General features: G+C 38.1%; 1 pseudogene; it reads left to right on the forward strand.

Annotated features, from left to right (window-relative positions):
* The first annotated feature begins 5,001 nt into the window (after positions 1-5,001).
* LOC122050905 lies at positions 5,002-11,075 on the forward strand (annotated as a pseudogene).
* The last annotated feature ends 13,735 nt before the right edge of the window (positions 11,076-24,810 follow it).

Below are 24,810 nucleotides of genomic sequence, written 5' to 3' on the forward strand. Positions count from 1 at the left end.
ATAAGGTAAAAAATATAGAATTATAATTTTTGATAAATTAAATAATAAATTATCTATCTTCTAATATTTAGAGCTACTATTGACAAACTCATTCATACGATATCAATTGATGTATTTATCTCTAAAATATTTTCAATATTATTCCATAATATTAATTTTTAATAGTGTAAGTATTGAAGAATTTAAATTTGTATACCAATCTACAACTATAATTTATATTTTAGCATTTGATGTGTACGCCATGCTTAAATTTATGCATGCAAATGGATTAAAAATATTAAAAAATCAAATTAAATAGTTAAAATTGTTATTTTTTTTATGTATGGTCAATTTTAGTATGTTGAAACAATAGGTAGATATTATGAACTTAAGAATATCTATATCAAATACTCTATTCAAAAATTTTACCTTAAATTTAGATATGCTAGCTAAAAAATCTTTACATCAGCTACTCTATTCATTCCCTAAATATCATAGAAGAGAGAGAAAAAATAGAGAAGCTGATATATGGTGTATTGAAAAGTAGATATCTAAATTTAATAAAATAACTTTTTTACTCTAAATTATGTATTTTAGATAGAGAAGTTGGTGTGGATGCTCTAACAAATAAGACCTAAAAATTTTCAAATGATGTATAAATACATATATATTATTATAAGATTCATTCAATATATATACTTGTATTTTTTTTTTAGAAAATGCTAATAATATAAATGTACATTTATTCTTGTACAAATGGAACATATGTAATAATATTTATGACATTTTAAAAGTTTTAGTTATTATCCTACTTCTTATTTAGTTGTAATGAATTTTTATAATATAATTTAAATTTTAAATGATTGTAGCACTAATGATTTTTTATATTGTAGTATGTTAGCAATGAAAGTAAAATAAGAAAAATATTTTTATTACCATCTTAACATTTATTTAGTTTCATTTACTTAAATTAGATATTTTACATGAAAAGTTAGTTATATATTATGATGATTTAATATCATTTAAAGATTCTTATTTTTCCTGATTTGGCTTTTATTTTACAAAATATTAAACATAATTTATATGGTATTTTCAAAATTATATTTTAAAATATAAATTAGAAAGTAATGGATATGGATAAAACACCGAGTATTAGTCACAAAAGCACAACAGAATGGATAAGATGTCCATGAGTTTCTAAATTTTAGATAAAAATTTAATGATTATTTTATAATTTCCTTAGATTTCAGTAAAATAGACAGTGAGTGAGGTTTTGATATTCTATGATAGTGATCATATAAGATCCAAAGTTATCTCATTATCTCTATTATAGCATAGAAGATTTCATTTTGTTTAGTGTCAACCATTTTAAAATAAAAATTTAGTCCTAGGGATAATATCTTAGATGAAGGACAATTTGAAAGGATTTTTTTCTCCTAACTGCATGAATTCTAGGAGCAAAAGGAATTCATACAGAGAAAACATGGATTTAGTTACATCGAAAACATAGTATAATAACATGAAGCATAAAACTTGATTGAAGAGTTATCATTGTCTTTAGCGTTGTCCCAGCAATCCAAAAATCCTTAAGGAAGAAGAAGTAGCGAAAGCAAAGAGAAAACATCTTCCAAGAATAAGAAGTTAGGGAATAAGAAGTTAAGTCAAGATACTTAAACCCTTGGGAACCAATCCTATATATAGTGTGTTGGGTGCTACTTGGAATACCATTCTGTTTCCCCTGAAAATAAATTTATACAAGCACAGAACTTTTCCTACCAACTCATGTGCTCTTCAGAAGTTAAACTTGGATTGGAAACAAAACTTAACATTTTTACTTCAAGTTCAACCCTTGTGTTCTTCAGAAGTTAAACCATATTACAGAAGTTGATTAAACATTTATTTCAAGAATTGACTTCCAGGTCGTTGACGAGGCACTAGGCCTTCTTGGTTATGTGATCATCCACCACTTCCTAGACAAAACTTTTCAAAGAAATTGAATATTTAAACTTTTTACAGTAACCTTAGGTTTAACTACAGAGACCTCAATCAAAGCATAAGATCGAAACTCAAAATCAAAGGACAAAAACACGAAATCGCTAGCCTCTTGTGTTGGTATTTCAGGATCCATACAAAGAAAACAAAACTAGTTGTGCTACGGAATAAATAACTAGTTGTACCTTTCTTCGTAGACAAAGTTCTCTTGATCTTCTGTCATATTCCTCTTCTCTTCTATGACGTCGTGTGGGCGACGATCTACCAAGACAAAAACACCTAAACCCTTTTTGTTTCCAAGTCGTCTACCACCAAAGGATGCAAAGAAAGGAACACCTCCTCCTTCTTCTTCTCCTCCAAACTGTCGGCCACCAAGATGCTTCGTCTCTTCGTTTTCTTTTTCTCCAAGCTCCGACCACCGAGAAAAGAAGTGGGGTGATGACCCTAGAGGAAAGAAAAGAAAGAATGGACGTCGGCCTTAAGGGAAAGGAGAGGGTTTTTGGTTGTAGAGAAAAACTTATCAATTTTTAATTGATTAATTTTTGTAGCATAACCTCCTTTCCTTTTATAACCCTTTGCCCCAGATAAAAAAGGAGAAAAAATAATAGATTTTTGTTTAGAAAAAATCTCTAGAAAAGAATTAACATAATTCTTTTTAGAAAAAATTCTTAAGAAAGAATTAATATAATTCTTTTTAGAAAATTTCTAAGAAAGAATCAACATAATTCTTTTTACAAAAATCTCTAGGAAAGAATTAACATAATTCTTTTTAGAAAAATTTCTTAGGAAAGAATTAATATAATTTTTTTTTAGAAAATTTCTAAGAAAGAATCAACGTAATTCTTTTTAGAAAAATCTTTAATTCTGTTGAGAAAAAATCTCCTCCCTTTTTTTTTCCTTTTTCTTTCCTTTTCTTTTGGTTTGGCCGGCCCCTTGCTTGGGTACCAAGCAAGGCTTGGCCGACCCCTTTCTTAGGTAGGAAGCAAGGCTTGGCCGACCCCTTGCTTGGGCACCAAGCAAGGATGTGGCCGACCCCTTTCTTGGGCAGGAAGCAAAATCAAAACGGATGAATGCGAGGCTTTATAGAGGTTACAACAGGGACTGAGAGAAGAAATTAGTTTTGACCTCCTGATGGACTTGAGCTTCCTGTGTTCGACCTGAACACCCAACTCAAGTTCATCAATAATAACTCATACCACTAAAGAGTTATTATTGAACTACCACACCAATCTCATATTACAATATGAGCTCCTTCTTATCATGAGTGCGTTAGTCTCCCTGTATTTAAGATATCGTATGTCGTTAATTAAATGAGTTACTGACATCTCACTTTAATTAACATCTAGCTCTAAGAGTAGTATCACTCAACCTTATTATCATGTCGGACTAAGTCCACCTGCAGGGTTTACATGATAATCCTTATGAGCTTCTCAAGGGGGCATCATCAACCTAGATTACTAGGACACAGTTTCCTTTTATAATCAACGACATACCATATAAATAATATTATTTCTCAACTTATTGGGGTCTATTGATTTAACTGAATAAATCTCACCATTTGATAAATTAAAAAAAATAAATACTAAGTATATATGTTTGTTATTATATCGGGATTAAGAGTACGCACATCCAAAATAATAGAGATTTTGTTCTTTTATGTAGTCAGTATAAAAAGAAACAACCTCAAATGGTCCTACTCAATACACACATAGTGTACTAGTATAATTTTATAGTCAAGATAAACTATTACCAAATTACACTACAACCATTCCAATGGTTTATCTCTATCCATCTCGGTCGTGAGCTAGTATTTATAACTTATAAGGAACTGATAACATGATCTTCTGTGTGGCACCACACACCATGTTATCTACAATATAAATTAAATGAACAACTGCATTTAACTAAATGCAAACATTTAACCAATGCGATTCTCATTTCAAAATAAATGTTCATACAAAAAGCTAGATTTTTAGTATACATCCTAACAATATCTCACTTATACTAAAAAACTATGTTGTCATACATCTAATTCCCATCTCCTTAACATGCCCATCAAAAGCTCTCGCCGGAAGAACCTTAGTGAAAGGATCTGCCAGGTTATCTCCTAATGTAATCTTGGCGACAACAACTTCTCCTCACTTTACGATATCTCGTATCTGGTGGTACTTGTGCTCAATGTGTTTACTTGTCTTATGAGCTCGTGATTGATTCAAGTTTGGTACTGCACCACTATTATCATAATAAATTATGATAATTTTGGACAAACTAGAAATCACATCTAAGTCCATCAAGAAGTTTCTGAGTCATACTACTTCTTTGGCTGCCTCAGAGGCTGCCACATACTCAGCTTTCATGGTGGAGTCTGAAACGCATTTCTGCTTAACACTCCTCCATGCTATGACTCCACCTCCCAAAGTAAACACATACCCTGAGGTTGATTTACTGCTGTCCCTATCTGATTAGAAGTCCGAATCCGTGTAACCTACAGGGAGCAAATCATATGCCTGGTAAATCATCATATAATCTCTAGTCCTTCTCAAGTACTTTAATATATACTTTACGACAGTCCAATGTTCTTGTCCTGGGTTACTTTGATATCTGCTAACCATGCCCATGGCAAAACAGATATATGATCTTGTACATAGCATTACATACATTAGGCTTCCTACAGCCAAAACATAAGGAGATGCCTTCATCTACTCTATCTCCTTTGATATTTTAGGACAGATCTCTTTAGATAAAGGTACTCCATGCTGAAAAGGTAGAAAACCTTTCTTGGAGTTTTGCATGCTAAAATGAGCTTGAATAGTATCAATGTATGAAGCTTGGGATAAGTACAACATCGCCTTGATATACGACGAGAAGTAAAAATTAATCAACCCCGCACCATGAAGGCTGCCTTACCTTTGCATGACTACAAGAAGAGAAGATCAATGAGGAAGGAAGAAGAAATAACAAGGTAATTCATGAAAACCTATCACATTATTCGACACCCGTAGATTGACAAAAGAAGAGATCAAGGAAAGGATGGTAAAGGGATTATGTTGGCATTGCGATGAAAAGTGGCATCGTGGTCATCAATGCAAGCAAAAGAAGATATTGATTATTAAACCAATAGAGAACTTTGAGGAAGAAGATGATTTTGATGAAGGTGAAACACAAGATAATATCAACGAAGTACAAGATGACTCTATGGCAATATCGATACATTATACATGCCTTAGAAGGACTACAAACTCCGCAAACAATGAAGGTAAAAGGATTCATTAAAAATCAACCAGTAATGATACTTATAGATTCAGGAAGCACCAACAATTTTCTAGACTTAACCTTAGCAAGGAGGCTTAAACAAAAAATAAAGCGAGCATCTACATTTAATGTTAAGATGGCAGATGGAAGATCACTTACAAGTTAGGAAAATGCGATAGTATTAAAATTTTCTTATCAAATTATGAATTAATCACATATCTCTTTCTTTTACCCCTAGATGGATATAATGTTGTACTTGGAGCACAATGGTTGAGAATATTAGGAGACACAATATGGAATTTCTCTAAACTAACAATGTGCTTCCAAGATCAAGGAAAAGAAGTTTGTATCAGAGGTAAGAGACAAAATACTATCACATCAATCAGTAGTCATCAGACAGAGTAATTATTAAAGAAAGATTACTCCATTTTTCTCATGTAACTCTCCACCAAAAAAGATCCTAAAGCAAATGTTAGGACTTATCGCTACCCTTACATACAGGAAATTGAGAAGAGTGTACAAGAGATGCTTCAGGCTGGTATCGTTTGCCTAAGTGTAATTCCATATTCTTCTTCAATACTGTTTGTACGAAAGAAAGATGGAAATTCGCGAATGTGTGTAGATTACCGGACACTCAATAAAATTACAGTGAAAGACAAGTACCCCATCCCCATCATTGATGAATTACTTGATGAATTAGGAGGTTCCTCATTCTTCTCAAAGTTAGATCTTCGCTCAGACTTCCATCATATAAGAATCCATCAGCCAGATATTCCAAGAACAGCCTTTCAGACTCATGATGGTCATTATGAATTTTTAATCATGTCTTTCAATTTAACTAATGCACACTACATTCCAAAGTTTGATGAATGATATCTTCAGGCCTTACCTTTGTAAGTTTGTTTTGAATTTCTTTGCGTTCATCGTTCGAAGATCATGTGCATCACCTTTATAAAGTACTCACTCTTTTGCATGAGCATTCTCTTTATGTGAAAAGAGCTAAGTACAGCTTTGGGGCAACTAAGGTGGACTATCTTGGTCATATTGTAAGTCAAAAAGGAGTAGCTACTTATCCCTCAAAAGTTCTAGTTATGATGGAGTGGCCCACCCCAAAGAGTATTGATGTGCGTACATATTATGATTGTTTATGCATATTTTAATGCACATTCACTTGCTTTATTTGCATATATTTTTTAATAATCATCTCTCATATTGTTTAATCTGCATTAATTACTCTTTTGTCAGAGATATGCTCTTTGTTTGGTTTTATGTTGACAGGAATAACTTTTGGAGTGAAAACAAAGATTGTCGATGCACTAGAGTAAAGCAGGGAGCCACTTGACATCGGTCGTGCAACCTTGCACAACTATGTGGCCATTCCCGAGAGAGAGCATCACACGACCGTGCAACCTCGCATGACCGTGCCTCACGACCAGTAGCCAAGAAGCACATGGCCGTGTGAGCTTCACACGACCGTACAATGTAGACCCGAGCTGAAGGAAGACACGGACATGCGGATCTCGCAAGGCCGTGCCACTCAACCCGAAGGGAAGAGGAAGTTGGTCATGCGGATCTCGCATGACCATGCCACTCTACCCAAAGAGAGGGAGGAGCTACCCGTGCGGATCTCGCACGGCCGTGGCATGGGTCGTGCGCACGCCCGTGCCCTAGCCTATAAAAAGGGCCTTTAACCCTTCTTCAGGGGGGGGGGGGGGGGGGGGAGTCATCAGAGAGAGATATACCTTGGTGTCGATCCACGCCGTCCCGGACCTCTGTTCGACGATCCGAGATTAGCTCCATCATCACATCAACTCCAGAAGCAAAGGATTGGATCCGAAGATCACTGGACGACATTGAATAAGCATCTTTTTTCCCTCTCTCTTCTTATTTGGGGATTGTATGTTTAATTATACCATGTCTTCAGATTTTTCTCCTATGTTTATGGAGTAGATTCCTTGTTATAGGATCAGGGAGTTGTTGTGGATAGGTATTGATGTAAGACTCATGTTTATGCCTTTTTCTCATTGAATGATTTCGCTTGTCTTGTTTCTATTTGATATGCATGAAACTTGCTTCAGATTACCATGTCGTATTAATTGATTGTGTAGGAATTGTTAATTTTGTAAAGAGAGGATCTTAGATCGTATACCCGATGGGCTCTAATGACAGGGGTAACCCGTTCACGGACATCTAAGATACTATCTTGAAAGGAGAGGCAATTCTTAATAAGGAAGTAGGAAACTAAACCAAACCCCTATCTCTATCTTTAATGATACCGATCAGATTCGCATTCTTGTGATCTACCGAGGCGCCCTAGTGACAGGAGTTAATCGTAACAGGATTTTACAAGAATCTTCTCTGTTTAGTGCTTAAGGATAGTAACTTGAACTTTCGATGAGTACATGTTGATTGACAATGAGGAAAGGATAGAGCATAATACATCAACTACTACCACAACAAAATCAAACTCCTAGATCTCTTCCCAAGCCAAGTAAAACTCTCTCTCTCTCACTCTCACTAGTTCTCATATATACTTCCCAAGTTCTTTTCTTCTTGAGAAATAGTTCACCTACAACCATCAGTAGTTTAGCTAATTCAACATGAACAATCGCTAGTGCTTATAACCAATCCTCGTGAGATCGATAATCTTTTATTACTGATGACGTATCCATGCACTTGCGGAAGCGTAACAATATCAAGGCATTACATGATTTTCTAGGTCTCACAGATGCATTTAGATGATGCCTTGAAGCAAAAAAGGTATTCCAAAATTTAAAGGAAGCTATGATGACAACACTAGTTCTTGCACTACCTAGTAAGCAATTTGTCATTGAACTCAATGTATCCGAAGATAGAATCGGAGCAATACTTATGAATTATATGATGTCATTCAAGAAAATATTCCAGAGTTTATTGCTAAACAACCTTGAGGACAAAATTGTTTTGAAGGGCGGTGGAATGATAGGATCCTTTAATGAATCTATTCAAATAAATCCTTTAACTTATTTTCTTTTCTAAGATAAGTTTTATGTTAGTTAGAGCCCTAGAGTCAATCATTTGATGATTGTATTATGGACTTGTTGTATCATATTCTTATATAAATAAAGGCATTTATTTTTTGGTTATTATACTTACTTGTATTGGTGCCAAATAAACTAAGTATAATAGCGTCCTTGAGTAGAAGGTTCTCACCTATATCAATCGGTTAGTTGAACCGATAGTGAGATGATATAGGGAACACTACTCTTATTCATTCCTAGTCGAGTGTTAACATTCAGGGACAATGTTAACGCAATAAGACTAGCATGTAGGTCAACTCGATGACTTAATCTCACAAGTCATGGATATAGAGATATCAAGTTGACACATGGGTATGCATTGGAGAATGTATACTGAATGACCCGCCATGAGAAAGTATCATGGATCGTTATATGAGTGTCATATACTTTCTCATGTGGCTATTAGTATGACTACTAGTCCTTAGACGTGAAGTCACCATGGTTCCCTACATAAGGAGTTATGTACTTTGGTTTCGTCAAACGTCACCCGTAACTGGGTGGACTATAAAGGAGGTTACTGGGTATGTAACGAATTATGTAGAGGGATGTGAGTGATGTAGATGGGATCTATCTCTCCTATATCACGGGAGCGACATCGATATTCTTGATAGAGTGAGACCACGAAGTGCATGACCATGCCCAAATGAGTCAATATGAGATATTGAGCTCATTTGATTTAGTAAGTCTACTTGGAGTTCAAGATTTAGATTGATTAGAGGATGACACGGTTTATGCCTCACATTGATCAATCTAGATGTCTAGGATAGAAGGACACTTGTTATATATTGTGAGGAGTCACAATTAGTAGTCACAAGGTGATGTTGGATCTCAACATTCTTGTAACTTGGGTAGTAATGATGTGTTGCTAGATACCGCTCATTACTTATGCTCCTAAATGGGTTTAGGGGCATTGCCAACGTTACAAGAACCTATAGGGTCACACACTAAGGACAATTAGATGGAGATTAGGTTCATATGATGAACCAAGAGAATTAGATTCATGTGATAAATCAAATTGGATTAAGAGTAATCTTAATTGGGCTAATTGAGTTGGACTCAAGTTGATTCATGTGTTCAATGAGTCTAATTTAGATTATGATTCATTGAATTAATTTAATTAAATAAATTAGATTCATTATATTAAATTGGCTTGAATTAAATGGTTGGATTAGATCAACCATGAGAGAGATTAAGTCAAGTTTGACTTGACTAGAGAGGAAGATGAAGAGTCAAGTTTGACTTGATTTTATGCCACCTCATTGGTGAGTTGGCATTGAGTGGGCCAATGATGATGCTCCACATCATCATGGTTGCTTAAGTGGGATGACACCTCATGGGAGTTACCAAGAGTTATGACTCTTGGCATTCCATGGAGGTTACAACTCCTCTTAATGTGGTCGGCCACATCAATTGCAAGATGAGTTTCATTTTGTGAGTAATTCTCATTCATTCCATCATCTTCTTCCTCAAGCTCTCCCTCTCCTTTCTTGGCCGAACACCATAGGTGATAGCACACCTTTGTTTGGTCCTCTCCACCTAATTTTGTTCGTGTGGATACTTCTAGAGGTTGTCTACTTTGACAATCTTGAGATCCGGCAAATCGTTGGACTAGCGGGATAGCGAAGGACATCGCATCGAGGGTAACACTCTTATCTAGTGTAGATCTAGACTTTAGAAACTCGTACTCGTATTTTGTTTTAATTTTCCTTCGCACGGATCCGGTGGCGAGGGTTTCGGGGTTTCCGCGACGCGAAAAAGCGATTTTCGCGGCCCAAAAGACCCAACATTTTAGACCTTTTCCTTTTATAAGACAAGTTTTAGATAAAACATTTTCTCTTGAAAATATATTTTTATTTTTTTTTATTTTTGTTTTAGACCTTTTCATTTGAAAAGGTCATTTAGGTGTCTATTTAAAGAGACGTTATGTAATTTTGGAAGACAAGTAATTTTCCTTTTAGTTAATCAATTTCATTTGATTATTAGAGGTCGATCCCCTCGAAGTGATCATCCTATCCTCCTTCTCATTTTCCCTTTCGATTTTTCAACGTGATAGGCCCCGGGGTTCCTATCAGTGCTGCTCTCGCCGCCCCCTTTTCTCCCACGCCTTCGATCTATACAAGCAGATGCAGTAGCGCCGGGGTAGCAGCAACAACAGCAACAACACCCCGACGTGTCGGCCATCCATAGAGACCTATTCGATGCTCCTGGCTGTGGTGCTCCGCCGGATCAGCAAGCCACCGGTCTCATATGTGTATCTCCACTCCATTCGCTCGCTGGTGCGGCAGATGAAGTCTTCGGGCATGATCCTGAACACCTTTACGCTCAACCTCATCATCAAGGCCTATGCACGGTGCCTGGAGATGGAGGAGGCCATCCAAGTGTTCAGGGAGATGGGGCTCTACGGGTGCGAGCCCAACGAGTACTCCTACGGTTACATCATGCAAGGGCTTTTGCCAGAAGGGGTGGTTGGAGAAGGCAATGAACTACTTCAAGGAGATGAGGTCGAAGGCACTAGTGCCCACGACGACTATATACATGGCGATGATTTGCAGCCTGTCATTGGAGCGGCGGCTAGAGGCAGCGGTCGAGGTGGTATACGACATGTTGGAGAACTGCAAGGCACCTGACATTCTGACCTACCGGACCTTGCTGGAGGAGATGTGTAGGGAGGGGCGATTGAAGGTGGCATATGATCTGCTGGAGGAGCTCCGGCAGAGGAAGGGTGCCATGAAAGGAAGGATGCAATCTGACTTCTTAGCCAGCTTGCACTGGGTCTACCAGCCACGACATTGATTGCTTACTCTTGTTTGAAGTAAAGTTTGGCCCTTTTTTTAATTATGCAAATGGGGAGAGATCACACACTGCATTCGATCGGCAATAACAGTTCTTTAGAATGCACACTAAAGATTATGGAAATGATTATCTTATAGCCAGTTTATTACAATCACAATTTTCAATCATTTGGAGAGATATTATTTTGATGCTTTCAAGTTGATCATCATATGGATAGAAAGGTATAAAAATATCATTCGAGTTGCAAGAGAATCTCATATATATATATATATAAGTTGAAGCTCTCAGGGCCTACAGAAAGTAAAACAATAGTTTTCAGGACTTGTCGAAACAAGGAACTATCAGAAATTCCAAGAATGATAGCTCGACCTCTAGTGTTGAATAAGGTTCATCGTCGGATCCAACACCAGCTTGTGCAAAAGACTGGGAATCATTGACAAAGAATTGTGCTATAAAATCCGTTATCTCTTTGTCAAATAGAGTGTCACAAGGCAATGATGTGTTTCATGAAGCCAGCTCCTCAACTTTATTCGTAGATAAACTTTAGTCCCAACACTTTCAGGATAGATGAATTATCGAAAGGTGATGCAGTTGGAGCTAATATTATTACATGAGTATGGTGAAGGAGTGTCTTGTGAATCAAAATGAGGTGCCCTCCCGAAAGAATCCTGTGTTTCCGTCTTATTGGAGATTGATGATGTTGCAAAAGGGGGACCCTATTCGTAAAAGTTGGAGAAAGTGGTTCTAGAATTATCCTTAATAACATCATTAATATGGATTTTAGAATCACTTTGATCTTCCAAAACTGAGTACTGAGTATTAAAGTAAGGTGATTCTAATATAATATCAGTTTACTCACTAAGTAGCTTCAAATGAGGATCACAGTCGATCAATTTCTCAAAATTCTTGCTCAACAAGATATGGGGACATTGAAGTAGATGCCTCCTGCAACATCCATTTGGTGAAAGTTATAATATAGACACAATCGAACACGTAAAATTCTGATTTAGCTATGTTTCGAAAAATTTGAGATAGGCAACAAACATATATATCTTCAGGCAAAATTTGTTATATCACATCAAGCTTAGTTTAAATAGGTTTGATCAAATAATAATATGACATTTGAAGCACAAACCGAAAGAGTCAAGGAAGGCAACATGCCACAAAGGATATGCTTTACATTGTAGATCATCATATAAAACTTAATATTAATAATATTCATAAAAAAGGTATATTTTAACTAATTTAATCAAATTTAAACAATTGACAAGGAAGCAACTACAATATTCAAAAGGGAAAGGCTTACAATAGACTCCAAAAAAATATATACTAAAGATAAAACCTGATTATTTTTTACTGAAGTACCAATAACAAGAACCACAGATTAAATGATAATATCACTACCAAAGCTTAGATTTTGCGCCAACTTGCAACAAAAAAGGTGAATTTTAGTATATGGGGGAAAAAAATATAATTTACATCTACCTGTGTATGTATTCTTGGCCATTGGTAAAATCTCGAGTTGCTTGCCACAGTGTATGCTTCCTTGGTTGAGGATCAGTCGCTCGGAAGAAAGAGGTGGTCTTGCCAACTAATAAATAATTACCAACACGTTACCCATAAGAAATGACCAATATATACCAACATAAATTGAGAAAAAATAAATCCTACCACAATATCGAAAGTCCCATGGCCACCTTCAAAAAATACTGCCTTAATTGCAGTAAAGTTGGACCAGTTGAACTCAACCTTGCTCTTCAAGCCACCTTCGAGAACTTCCCATACAAGTTTACGTTTGGCGAAGTAACATTTTGCCACTAAATCACCTTCATATCTAGACACTCACTATTTGCCAATAAAACATAGTGAACTTCTCCACAAACTTAACCAATCTGGTAAAGGAGATTAGTTGACAAAAACATATGAGAATTAGAATGCACTAGATCACCCATAAAGAATTCATGAAATCCACCTTCAAGGAGAAAAGACAGTGACTGGAAATAAACTATGTTCCAATGGCAGCTCCTTCGTTGATAATTGTAAGTGAAACTCAGCAATAAAGGCAAGTAAAACTGTTCATCATTTTCTTTTTGGTGGACCGTATCACAGAAAGTTACAAACACAAATAGGAGGAAAAGAATGAGCAGAACAATTCTGCGCAAAATAGAAAGATTGAATAGATTGCAAATACAAGAATAGAATACCAGAATAATGCATAGACAAAAACTTCCACAAGAACATACAAATAATAACAGGAAGGAGAGATGTATCATTTACGTAAACCACCAAATGTTTCCTTATAAAATCCTCACCTCCCATGTCCCAATCCTCAATAATGACGCAAGAAAATTTGAAGTTTTGATCTTGCTCAGTGAGCTCGAAGAAGCTGAGAAGTCTGATTGTTCACCAACTTTCGAGCCCTTCGAGCTAGTGAAGCATAAAGTTTTACCTACCTTTGCTTGAGAAAGCATCATCTAAATCATATCAGCTAGAGACAGACTCTTCCTGTGGCTCAATGAGACAAACATAATGAGAAGAGAAAGTGAGGGATCTACCTGCTCACACGAAGTGCTGACGTCCCTGGCCCTCTTGTGGAGACGTACACGCTTCTCGTCCAAGGGTTCCTCCACTTCTAACTTCACCGTCGGAGGAGGCGGAGTCGAGTGCGGGGTGGAATTAGCTCAGTGTTTGCCAGAATCCGAACACCAAACCATTCCGCCAGAAGATATCCAAAGTAGGAACCCTAGAACGCCCAGTTCCGCTGCTTATCCGCAACTTTTACGCTTCGATCGTGTAGAGGAATTTCACAGAAACAGAGGTGGAGGGATCTGTTCGTGAGGAAGGAGGACCAATTTCGCAGAGGACGATGAAGGGATTCTTTAATAGGGCATAATTTTGACCTAATTTAGTAAGTTTTGCCCACGTGGCAATCCATTCATCAAAGTATCCCATGGGATATTTGGGAGAGATATATTTCTAAATATTTTTTACTTTTAAATATCCCGGGTGAAAAGGGATATTTTTTAAAATATTTCCTAATATCAAATATTCTTTTTGGAAGGTGATACTTTCCTAAATATTTTTCAAATTTAAATATCCCTGTTGAAATGAAAATATTATAGAGGAGATTTGAACGTATCTCTAGTTTTAAAAAATAAAAAATAAAAAACTTTATATTTATATTAAATTTGGGATATTTAATAGGTGGTTATATCAATATTTAATTTATGGGATATTTAATTATAAAATTTAAGATATTTAAAAAATGAGATATTTAATTAATAATGCAATTGTAGTTACCATAAATAAAATGTTATTATCCTACGACGTGTAAAATTAGTGTTATTATCCTACAATATGTAAAACCTAATATCTAACTTATATAATATATTATCACATGTGATTTTAACCTAATTAAATAATATTTTAACTAGCATGCTATATGACATTTATTATATTTGAAATGAATAAAATCATGCGCGTATAAATTAGTATATAGCTTTTAATTACAATTTGTAGAAAATAGTTGATAGTAGAAGCTAAAGGGTAACTTTTATAATAGAATTAATATGATTTTTTTCTAAGAAAAACATACGTTCATATGATGTCTCCTAATTTGAAATGCTCTTTTGATTTATATATAAAAAAAATACTTTGGGTTCGATCAAATAATAAAAAGAGCACTTAATACTTGTCTATATACTATAATTTTATCCATGACACATAATTCATCCAAAATTGAACTTTGATTTAATATTATTTTAAAAATATCGATACGTGCATTAATTTATGATTAAAAAATAATAATAATCTCGGTTAATGTACTATCTCTGGGATGATTGGCTCAATTCTATAGAAGTTTTACATCGACTATTAAGGTAAATTTAAAAACACAGGCAACAACCAGCTCATAATCCCAGTATTCTTTAGTTGTGCCCCCCATTTAGAAAAAAATTCCTATAAATACATCATAGCTAGAGATTGAACCACGAGTACCTAGGTAACAATTTGGATGTCCTGCCTAGGGATGACAATGGGTTCGGGCCAATTAAAAATAAATTATCAATTTTTATTCAATTAATAATTAATAAAAAAATATTATATGGGGTGGGTCTGGGGTAGGTCCGATTAACCCGTGACCCGTCCCAGATCCACCTTGAGACCCGTTTAGACGAGTTTAAACTTGCCCCACTGAGGTAGATTTATTATTGTTGGTGCAATATCCCTAGGTCAAGGTTGACCAGGTTGTGTCTCCCCTTCTTGGGATTAATACCTTGGTTCTCCTTAGGTCTACCATTTCTTCAGTTATCATGAATGAGTTTCCTAGGGTTATGATCTACATTTACTAACCTCCTATCATGATATTTAAAATCAAAGTTATGAATGGGTAAATAATAATAGTTATTTCTAGCATGCATGGAGGAGTTTAAATTTGAATTAAATTTCAAGTTAGGATATACCACCCTTACCCTTAAAGCTCCCCCTTGATTTGAGCTCCTCTTCTTCTTCTCCCACTTTTTTAAACACGCAAGCTTCTTGATCTCCCTCTTCTTGGTGCATTTTGTGTGGTAGTGCCCCTTCTCCCCACATGTGAAGCATACGATGCACATTCTCCTTCTTCGGATTTCTTCATTCCTACAACCCTTATTAATGTTTAAATTAACTTGAATGAGTTTAAGATTTACCTCTTCCTTACTCAATGGACATCTACTCTTGTAGTGTCCCTTCTCATTACACCCGAACTATATTATGTGGTCCCGTGACTTCACTTCGGTAGAGATGCTCACAAAGTTGGTTTCCAAGACTTCTTCTTCTTCTTCACTTGTCTTGGATTCTTCTTCAATTCGTGAGGATGTATATGATGTCTCATATTCCTTCTCCTCCTCGGATGTTAAGCATGTTGGCGCTACTCAGAATTTTGTTCTGTTTTCCCTGTACAAAAATTTGTACAAGCACAAAATTTTTCCTAGCAACCCATGTGCTTTTCAGAAGTTAAACTTGGATTGCAAATTAAACTTAACATTATTAATCTAAGTTCAACCCATGTGTTCATCAGAAGTTAAACCATATTACAGAAGTTGATTAAATATCTATTTCAAGGATTGGCTTCCAGGTCGTTGGCGAGGCACTCGACCTTCTTAGGTATGGGATCTCTACCACTTCCTAGTCAAAGCCTTTCAAAAAAATTGAATATTTAAACTCCTTACAGTAAACTCTAGGTTAAACTACAGATACCTCAATCAAAGCACAAGATCGCTAGCCTCTTGTGTTGGTATTTCAGGGTCCATACAAAGGAAAAATAAACTAGTACACAGCGGAAACAATTAACTAGTTATACCTTTCTTTGTAGTTTAAAGACCTCTTGATCTTCTGCTGTATTCCTCTCCTCCTTTTGGACGTTGTGTGAGCGATGATCTACCAAGACACAAAAACCACCCAAGTCTTTCTTTCTTCCAAGACTTTCGGCCGCCAAGGGATCAAAGCTAGGAACTTGTTCTTCTTTCTTCCTTGCAACCCGCCGGTGACAAGATGGTTGAAGCCTCTTGATGTCGCTGGCCTTAGGTGAGAAAGCAAGGGGAGAATAAGAATATGAGGGGGCCAGCCACAAGGAGAATAGAAGAGGAATAAAAATTATGTAGATGATTATGTCCTCTAAGGCACCATCTATCCTCTTTTATAATCCTTGGTAATGGCTAAAAAGGAAAGATTTTAATAACAATTAAAATCTCTCTTTTAAATTTCCTTTTGTAGATAGCTACAAAAGGAAAGTTTTAAAATTAAAAATTCCTCTTTTAAACATTGTAGATGGCTACAAAAGGAAAGATTTTTAAAATTAAAACCTCTCTTTTAAATCATGGTTACAAAAAAGGAAAGTTTTAACAAAAATAAAATTTTTCTTTTAAACCATTGTAGATGGTTACAAAAGGAAAGATTTTTTAAATTTAAAACTCTTTTTTAAAACCATGTGGATGGCTTCTAAAAAGGAAAATTTTTAAAATTTAAAATCTCTCTTTTAAAACATTGTAGATGACTACAAAAAGAAAGATTTAAAAAAATTAAAAATCCACTTTTAAACCCTTCTTGGCCGACCCCTTGCTTGGCACCAAGCAAGGGGTAGCCGACCCCTTGCTTGGGTACTAAGCAAGGATGTGATCGGCCATAAGGATAACTTCAGTGGATGCGAGGCTTTATACATAGAGGCTACAACAGGGACCTAGAGGAGGAATTGGTTTTGGCCTCCTGATGAGCTTGAGCTTCCTGTGTTCGACCCGAACACCCAATTCAAGTTCATCAATAATAACTCATACCACTAAAGAGTTATTATTGAACTACCGCACCAATCCCATATTATATTATAAGCTCCTTCTTATCATGAGTGCGTTAATCTCCCTGTGTTTAAGATATCGAATGTCCATTAATTAAATGAGTTACTGATAACTCACTTAATTAACATCTAGCTCCAAGAGTAGTACCACTCAACTTCATTGTCATGTCGGAACTAAGTCCACCTGCAGGCTTTACATGACAATCTTTATGAGCTTCTTAAGGGGGCATTATCATCCTAATAAATAAGACATAGTTTTCTTATATAATCAACAACACACCATATAAATAATATTATTTTTCCAATTTATCGGGCCTATTGATTTAACGAATAAATCTCACCCTTTGATAAATTAAAGAAATAAATACTAAGTACATGTGCTTGTTATTATATCTGGATTAAGAGTACGTACATCCATAATAACAGAAGTTTTGTTCTTTTATGCAGTCAGTATAAAAGGAACAACCTCAAATGGTCATGCTCTATATACACATAGTGTACTAGTGTAATTTTATAGTCAAGATAAACTAATACCAAATTACACTACAATCATTCCAATGGTTTGTCCCAATCCATCTTGGTTGTGAGCTTCTATTTATAATTTATAAGAAACTGATGACATGATCTTCTATGTGACACCACACACCATGTTATCTACAATATAAATTAAATGGACAACTGCATTTTGTTGGATCGTGAAACGTCGATAGAGGGGGGGGGGTGAATATCGATTCGAAAAATAGCGTTAAAAAGAGTTAAGCGCAGCGGAATTTAAAAACAATAGACACAGTAATTTTTACTTCGTTCGGAGTCTGTGACGACTCCTACTCGAAGGCCCGTACTCCGTGAATACTTTCGTTGGGCAATTCACTAGCAATTCGAAATAATGATTACAAAGACAATACAATAAATGCTAATAAAAATTAAAACAAAGCTATACCGATAGAAAGAAAACCACAAGGACAAGAGCACGTTGTCGGAGCTTCGTTAGCGTCGTTGGAGCGTAGAGCAACAGAGCAAGCAGTCTAAGAGTTCTGAGTTGATGAATTGATGTTGAAGCTCCACCCCTGGGGCTTCTTTTATATGCTGCTCCGGGCGCCTAGATCCCTTCCGGGCGCCCTGGTGCGACGTGGCAGGTCTAATCAGTGAACTCCACGTGACGACGACTTGGTTTGGATAAAATTCACCTCCGAGCGCTCGGATCCCTTCCGGGCGCCCGGACCTCCTATTTCCAGAAATTCCTTCTCCTGCAAAATAGAGTTAGTCCGAGGCAAATATATATCCTGTAAAACAGATTGTTAGCACAATTAAAGTTCAACAAAGTAATAGAAAAGAGTATGACTTAGATTTCGTCTTTCTGAGACCGGAATCTAGTCACGATCTCGACTTAGATATCCGAAATGGATCTAAGCCGGATCGACGCCTAATGTTCCCTTCCTGGGAACGCGTCCTCATAGTCACTCCCCTCCAGTGACTTACCTCACTTACCTGCCAGACGTCCGGTCAGCCCGTCGACCCGTTTGGACTTCGTGCCAGCTATCCGGTCAGCCCATCTGTAACGACCCAACTCCTAAGTACTAAGCTGTGAGCCGGAACGCTACATTAACTACTGAAGCTACTGGGCTGTACTGTGCGGAAACTGGGTAAAACAAAATTTCACTAACCGACTCTATTAAACTGACAACTGGTACACCCATGCTGTTATAAGGAAGGGTTCAAGACCCTTTCCGGTTGAGGTATATGTGCTGAGGAGGATACTTGACCTCCCATCTGAGCTAGAACTCAAAACTAACTTCCCAGCTAGCTGCTGTTCGATCCACGGATCGATCAAACTTGCCGCAATTCCGTGCCCTGCTGGATCGGTCGGTAAGACCGATCCAGGTGTGTCTGGATCGGTCTGCAGACCGATCCAGGCACCTGGAGACGCTGGGATGCCTTCTGTTCGATACTGGATCGGTCGGCTGACCGATCCAGGGAGATACAGTAGGCTACTGTATCCATCTGGATCGGTCGGCTGACCGATCCAGGAAAAGGAATGGCACTGGATCGATCTGCTGACCGATCCAGGTTCTGATAGTCTGAAACGAAATCAGAATTTCTGATTTCCAGCACTGATTCGTGCCAAAAATCACATACACAAGCTCTAGATACATGAAAAACACTCTAGCATGTAAATACTAACGTTCTAAACATGATAAACTAAACAAGACATAGTTTACTAAGCTATAATACCTAGTAACAAGACTAAGTCATAAAACTAGACATGTTAAGTACTAAAACTGAAATAAAAGCGTATAGATCCCAAGGATCTTTATTCCAGACCCCTTGCACACACACATCATCGTAGCATCGCCCTCCAGCCTCCGCTAGTCCACTTTTCTTTACCGGTATCTGCAGTATAAGAAAAGTAGCATCTGTAAGCTAAGAAGCTTAGTAAGAAACCATCTACCTCACAAAAACATGAAACGATGCGATTATGTTTTTAAAACATGCGGTTTGAAAACTGAACTGAGCATGGCAACATGGCATGGCATACAAACATGTACTAAACTGATCATGGCATACAAACAAGCTGAGCATAGCATACTGTATCTGAAACTAAGCATGAATACTGAACTGGTCATGCATATACATCTAACTGGTCATGAACTCAAATCATGAAACTTAACTGAGGTAATTAACTGTAACTAAGTTAGTGTTTCCATCACTGATTACATATTTGGAAAACTATATATAATAATAGATGAAAATACTAAACATGCTGCTGGGCCCTGGCAACTGTACCTACTGTGCGCGCATCCCTACGAGACCCGGGATTGCAAGTTCCGAATCCAGCAGGGTTACTAGGTTATCTGAACCTAAGGACGACTGTGGGAGTCCAGCCCATGGATATCTGATCCAAGTACAGTGCCAACTGAATAAAAGTAAAATACTGAATACTGTTTTATTTTACTTTGCTGTTCTAGGTTATCTGAACCTAGAGTTAGGTTATCTGAACCTAGAGGCTACTGTGGGAGCCCACCCAATGGATATCTGATCCATTTAGCTGTAATAACTGATAATAAGCTGAATAAAATGTTTCTAATACATTTTTCATGCTGTTAGGACGCCTACTGGTGCATCCTTCTGAACTGGGCATTCTACCGGATGCTTGGTGTGCACTAAAAGCACACCCTAAGACTGAAAACTGTAGAACTAAAACTAATGCAAACAAACGAGAGCAATTATACTGCAGTGAGGGGTTTCTTACCTTGTGTGCTAGATTTCTTACAAATCTAATCGCTAGAAATTTCGGTGGAGGTGCCCCTTTCGAGAGACTTCTCGCGTCTATGCGTTCCTCTCGCGAAGGAGTGCGCCCTTGTGTCGAAATCGTCGCCGGAAAGTGTCCTTGGGGCCCTAGAGAAAGAACCCTAGGTCTTCCTTGGTGTGGCGCCGAAAGAAGGAGGAAGAAAAGGGAGAGGTGGCATGAGAGGGTTTCGGTGGGGAAGGATGTGCCGAACCAAAATAAAATAAACCAAACCCTCTTTAAGTTTCCTATTTATATTAAGTGGATTATTGAACCAAACTCTAATATAAATATAATTGGTTCCTCTTTCTTTCAGCACGGCCCTGCTGGGTTCACCGGTTACTAAGGCTAACTAAAGGTTTAGCGGACCCGAGAGGTCCCGGGTTCGATTCCCGCTTAAGCCTTTTTATTCTTCTAATTATTTTTGCTACTTCCGCTACTCGGAAAATTCTGGAAAAATATCTAAAAAAATTCCAGAAAAATCATAGAATAATTCTAATGCAAGTTTGAGAATTTTCGGGCGTTACAATCCCCCATACCTTATAAAAAGTTCGTCCTCGAACTTAAAACAATTCTGGGTACTTCTGTCTCATGCTGGCCTCTGTCTCCCAAGTCGCCTCTGCTGCTGTGTGATTTTGCCAGCTGACTTTGACTAATGGTACTTCCTTGTTCCGTAATTTCTTTACTGCTCTCGTAGCTAAGATCATCCGGATCTGCACTAACTGGGGCTCAATCACTGGGTGGCCTGGAATATTTCTTCAGCATGGAGACATGAAATACGTTGTGGACAGCCGACATCTCCTGAGGTAGTTCTAGCTCATATGCTACCTTGCCCACTCTCTTCGTGATAAGGTATGGTCCCACATATCTGGGAGCTAACTTGCCCTTCATCCCAAAACGCATGACTCCCTTCATGGGAGCTACTCTGAGGAAAACTGTATCCCCAACTGAAAACTCTAGGGGTCTGCGTCGTGTATCAGCATAGCTCTTCTGACGGCTCTGTGCTGTCTCTATCCTCTGGCGAATCTGCTGTATGGCTGCTGTGGTATCTGCTACTAGATCTGTCTGAAGCTCTAGTTCCTTCTGTTCACCACTCTCATACCAGCAGATTGGTGATCTGCACCTCCGCCCATAGAGTGCCTCATAAGGTGTCATGCCGATAGTGGCCTGATAACTGTTGTTGTATGCAAATTCTGCTAGACTCAGATATTTGCACCAACTTCCCTTGAAATCTAGAGCACAAGCCCGGAGCATATCTTCGAGTACCTGGTTTACTCGCTCCGTCTGACCATCTGTCTGAGGATGGAAGGCTGTGCTAAATTTTAACTGGGTGCCCATAGCTGACTGTACACACTTTTAGAAGTGTGATGTAAATCTGCTGTCTCTGTATGATATAATGGTTCGTGGGACTCCATGCAGCCTGACAATCTCCTTGAGATACAATTGAGCTAGCTGCTCCATGGAATAGGATATTCTGATAGCTAAGAAGTGGGCTGATTTAGTCAACCTGTCGACTATTACCCAGATGGCATCAAAACCATTCGTGGTTCTGGGTAATCCCACTATGAAGTCCATAGAGATATCCTCCCACTTCCATTCTGGAATCTGGATCGGCTGCAGAACTCCTCCTGGTCGCTGATGTTCTGCTTTAACCCTCTGACAGGTTAGACAGATGCTGACGTATCTGGCGATATCTCGCTTCATCCCAGGCCACCAAAATCATTTCTTTAGATCCTGATACATTTTGGTGGAACCAGGATGCATCGCATAGGGAGTCCTATGAGCCTCGTCTAGAATCTGTTTTCGTAGTTCCTCTTGATCTGGAACACAAAGTCTGTCACCACAGTACACTACCCCACTGGCGGACACTCTAAACTCTCCACTTTCTGATTCTGCTAACCCTTGCTTGATTTTCTGGATTTCTGCTCCTCAGCTGTCTGGATATCATCAAGTAAGGTAGATGCTAAGGACATAGTGGAAAGTTGCTCGACTATAAGCTCGAGACTAAAAGTCGTAATCTCCTTCCTTAGGGGTGGTGACATAGTTGCTAATAATAAGGTAGCACTTGACTTCGAAGATTGCCACCTTATTAGCTTTCCCTAGATGGTAGAGGATATCTATGTCATAATCCTTGACCAGCTCTAATCATCTGCGCTGTCGCATATTCAGATCCTTCTGAGTAAAGAAATACTTCAGACTTTGATGATCTGTATACACTCTACACTGAGCTCCGTACAATAATGTCTCCAAATCTTGAGAGCGAACACCACTGCTGCAAGCTCAAGGTCGTGAGTAGGATAGTTCCTCTCATAATCCTTGAGTTGTCTGGAGGCATAGGCGATCACCTTGCCCTGCTGCATCAGTACTGCTCCTAATCCCAATTTAGAGGCGTCACTGTCGATGTCGAAGCTGTCTGTGTTTTCTGGTATAGCTAAAATAGGAGCACTGGTCAATCTCCGTTTTAGTTCGCTGAAGCTATTCTCACAGTCCTCGGTCCACTGAAATTTCTTGTTCTTCCTGGTGAGAGCTGTCAGTGGGGAGGCTATCCTAGAGAAGTCTTCTACGAATTTCCTGTAGTAGCCTGCTAATCCCATAAAGCTTCTGATTTCACTGGCGTTCCTGGGTCTCTTCCAGTTACTTACTGCTTCTATCTTGCTGGGATCTACCATAACACCATCCTTGGAGATGATGTGACCTAAAAAGGCTACCTGGTCTAGCCAAAATTCACATTTCGTGAATTTGGCGTATAGCTGGTTCTGCTGAAGGATCTGCAAAACTGTCTTCAAATGCTCTGCATGGTCCTCCTGAGTGCCTGAATAGATAAGAATGTCATCGATGAACACGATGACAAACTTGTCTAAGTATTCCCTGAATACTCTGTTCATGAGGTCCATGAAAGTAGCTGGAGCATTCGCCGAAGGCATGACTACGAACTCATAATGTCCGTATCTGGTCCCGAAAGTCGTTTTAGGTATATCACCTTTCTTGACTCTAACTGGTGATATCCCGATCTGAGATCAATTTTAGAGAACACGTGGCTCCTTTAGCTGGTCAAACAGTCATCTATCCCGGAAGAGGGTACTGCTTAATTGTGACTGTTCAAGGCACTGTAGTCTCATGACAGCGCATGCTTCCATCCTTCTTCTTCACGAACAACACAGGTGCTCCCATGGTGAGTGACTAGGCGTATGAAACCCTTGTCAAGAAGCTCTTGTAATTGCTCCTGAAGTTCCTTCGATTCGTTGGAGCCATGCGGTACGGTGCCTTGGAAATTGGATTTGTGCCGGGAATGAGCTCTATCTCAAATTCAATCTCCCTGTCTGGTGCTAAGCCTGGTAGCTCTTCAGGGAAGACTGCTGGGTAGTCACAAACGACTCGAACCTCTGATAGCTGTTGGTTCTTGTCCTGACTGGTGTTGACTACATTTGCTAAAAATCCCATGCATCCTGAATCCAATAGCTGCTGTGCTTTCAATGCTGAGAGAAACTTCTTGGCTTTTCTCTTTGGTTTTCCTATGTACTCAAACTGTACTCCTGCTTCAGGTTGGAATATGACCTTCTGTTTACGGCACTCTATAGAAGCGCCATATCTGATCAGAAAATCCATTCCAAAGATGACATCGTAGTCAGTCATTTCTAGCACTATCAGATCACCAAAAAGTTCTTTGTCTGCTATAATGACTGGCACTGCTCTGAGCCAGTGCGTAGATGCCATAATGTCTCCTGAGGGTAGTGTTATCAGAAACTGACTATTGAGTAACTCTGGGGGTGTTGCTAATTTCTCGGCAAATGCCCTGGATACATAAGAGTGGGTTGCCCCAGTATCGAATAAGACAGTTGCATTATGCTGTAAAATACTGATCTGACCTGTGACAACTGTCGAGGCATTTGCTACGTTCTCTCTGGTCAGTGAGAAAATCCTGGCATTCGTGATAGCTGTGGGGGCTTCCAATCTGCCCTGACTGATCTGTGGACCATCTAAGGCAGCATACATCTGGTGTAGCTGCGCTGGCTATCGGCTGAGGATGAGGAAGACTGTTCTTGTTCGGGCACTGCTTAGCCATGTGCCCTTCCTGTCCACATTCAAAACAACCTCGCGTACCCTTGCGGCAAACTCCTGGATGA

Source organism: Zingiber officinale, chromosome 3A (genome assembly GCF_018446385.1).
Source record: "Zingiber officinale cultivar Zhangliang chromosome 3A, Zo_v1.1, whole genome shotgun sequence".
NCBI lineage: Eukaryota > Viridiplantae > Streptophyta > Magnoliopsida > Zingiberales > Zingiberaceae > Zingiber > Zingiber officinale.